Source organism: Montipora capricornis, chromosome 7 (genome assembly GCF_036669925.1).
Source record: "Montipora capricornis isolate CH-2021 chromosome 7, ASM3666992v2, whole genome shotgun sequence".
Taxonomy (NCBI): Eukaryota; Metazoa; Cnidaria; class Anthozoa; order Scleractinia; family Acroporidae; genus Montipora; species Montipora capricornis.
In genome coordinates, this window is record NC_090889.1 from 5,378,572 (window position 1) to 5,381,477 (window position 2,906).

The 2,906-nt window shown below is 38.3% G+C and overlaps 1 long non-coding RNA gene across 1 annotated transcript; it reads left to right on the top strand.

Annotated features, from left to right (window-relative positions):
* Window positions 1-1,346: 1,346 nt before the first annotated feature.
* Window positions 1,347-2,620, top strand: LOC138058036 (uncharacterized). Its single transcript, XR_011133773.1, has 2 exons — window positions 1,347-1,451; window positions 2,126-2,620. It is a non-coding gene; the product is annotated as an uncharacterized lncRNA (long non-coding RNA).
* Window positions 2,621-2,906: the final 286 nt, after the last annotated feature.

Consider the following 2,906-nt stretch of genomic DNA (forward strand, 5'->3'; position numbering starts at 1 on the left):
TCGCAAGCTACGGTGTTCGGTGAAATGACATTATTTGCTCCACACTCTGGAAATGTTGTTTTATCGCTTGGCAGCTTTTCGGGCCAACTTCTCAGTAATGTTCATGGAACTTCATACAAACGACCTCTCCGGGTAAGTACAAGATGATTTACGGGTATCAACAGTATCGACGCGTAGGCATGCATTGACAAGAGTACATTTTGTTGTGTTTATTTTGTGGAAAATTGTTTAGGTATAAAAGTGTTATGTCAAGTGTAGACGTTAAAATCATGTAGCTAAAAATAATTGTTGCGGTGACGGTGTTTCGTCGACTTTTCTTGCGGTGATGCGGTGTTCGTTAATTTTTTTTGCGGTGTTGCGGTGTTTAGGGCCCCCCCCCATGTCCCCCTCGAAAAGGTGTGTGTTTTTGGATTGAAGGTCGTTCTTAATGGAGTACGTGCAGGAGAGATAACAATCACGTCCGAGTTTTATGAAGGCTAGTTCGTTCTATATGTAATTCACTGTAAATTTTAAACCATAAAAAGATCAATTCCAAAAAGGCAAGCGCCAGTGGTAAGGAAATCAAAATAGCTGGTTTATAAAGCGTTAGCTTTGTGCGTGGTTTTGCAATTTCCCCCCAGCCCACACATTACGTGTGCCATTCGAGAACGTACGAGAAAGTTTAACTCATTTCTGGTCGCAGAACAATGTACTGTTTCGCGCAATCGAATGGCTTCTTCGACGTCCAACCTTTGTTTTTCCTCATTTAAGTCTTGGGTGCACAAAACTATAGTGAGAAGTTCGGTTCGCAATGTTGCGGGAAATATATGTTGAAGACGATGGAAAAATGAACGCCATCTTCACCCTTTTGGTAGTGACATACGAGCGGTGATTTCACCGTTCAAAACAATTCGGATTAACTCGCCAAGGCAAACAAGTAAACAACAAAAGGTTGAATAAAAACCAGGGATATGCCTTTAATGCAGAAAAAATTCGAATACATCATATATTGGATGTGTATTTCACGAGACTTGAAAATGGCGAAAGGCGCTTCACCTAAGAACAACACGCTCACAAACAAGCGACAGCTTTCACTGTCTTCCCCTTGATGTGGCTCTCGTATGTTAAACATTACATGTAACTGGAGAGGTTAAAAATAAGAACTGCGCATAAAATATCCATTTTTGCTCCTTGGGCGCATATATTTTTGGTCAAGGGATTTTCTGTGGGCTCTTGTCTGTTGAGCCGTGATTCCAACGCTTTCAGCGGTTTCAAACTCAAAAGGTCAATTTGCCATGCGCGAACTAAATTTCCATTTGTCGCGGCCAACACAGCGGGACAGCGGTCAAACGTCTGCGCATGTGCGAGCGTTGGAGTGGCGGAAAGGCGGCCAAAATGGCGGTGCGAGCTTTTGGGCTGAAGTTGTGACACTCAAGTCGCCTCACAGGAGTTGCAAACGACCACACAAGCGAGTAAGTCTGTACATATTCTTTTATTGAGACATACAGTAGCCACATGTAGAAGTGATGTCAAACAGTACATCAAACTAAAGCAATGACAGCTGATCGTACGATGTATTCGATTTAGCAAGGTCTATATAAATTATACTAAGGCACTCATGCACGAGAAGGCACAGCATTGGAAATCATTGTAAGTTACACGTAAAGAAAGGTGAAATGCCGTGTTCTTGTCGTGATCTGTGTAAATATTACATCATTCATATCATCCTTCAAGCTTACGTACAATTCTTGAGTTAAGTGCATAAGCATGTTTTATAAATTAATATATTTTGCAACAGAAATACTGAATGCTCTCCTATTTTTTTCATTTTAAGTAATAAAAAGTTCTTTCGAACTATCGTGTTTTTTTTTTTTGAGTGTAGTGCTTCTGTGTAGTTGTATTGTTTTTTGTTTTGAAGTACCTGTTATTTCCAGAGATGTTCTCTTATCTGTTCAACACAAACAAGAACTTCGCCGTTCTTCTTTTTGTAAGAAGTTTTAAGTAATGTTAATTTATCTTCTTTTGAAATTCGTTCTTTACACTACACTGTACATGCAAAATAACTGGTCTTTAGTCACAGAAATATTACAAATGTAAGGGAACATAAGTTGTGTTGTAATGACATTTCTTGTTTACTTTTTGCCAGAACTCCTTAGCTTCTCTTCCTGATATGTCAGACCTAGCAACTATGGAACCATGAGGGGAATGGAAGTGACTGTCAGGACAAACAGTTTTCCATCTTGAGCAACAAACCAGATGGTCATGTGGAACTGCTTTCAGGGATAAAATAGGATGCAATGTAGCACATTACAGTGAACATGCTAATTTATTACCAGATTTCTGGATTTCAAGATACTGAAATGTACATCTGCACTGTTCTCTGTATTATGCTCCACAATTGTTAAATTTGTGTAACCTTCTCATTACCGAAAACGACCAATACAGCACAAGGCAGCAGATTGTATAGCAAACAAAGGAATTATTACTATTATTTTCAAGATTATTATTATTCTTTTGTTGTTGTTATTATTATTATTATTATTATTGTTGTTGTTGAAATGTCTCTTAATTTTAGACTCACTACAGGTATGATTAAAATGAAGGGCTCAAGAAAGGAAATAAAGAATATATTATTATTCATACTTCACCTGAACTGTTTGATTTGCTTCTGTTTATCGTATGCCCTCAGTTGTTGGCATTGTGCAGCAAGAGGACTAAAACATGACTTGTGATGGTTTTTAAGACCTTTGGTGAAAATTTCTTACAGGTGACTTTTTGTGGTACCACCTTTACATTAAAGTGTCCCTTCCTTTGCATATGCATCACTTTCTCAACTTTAGATTATCTGGTATGCGAACTGTCTGGATGTTATGGAAATCATCCAGTAGTAACACCACAGATGTACCTTCCTAATAAAAGAAAATGAA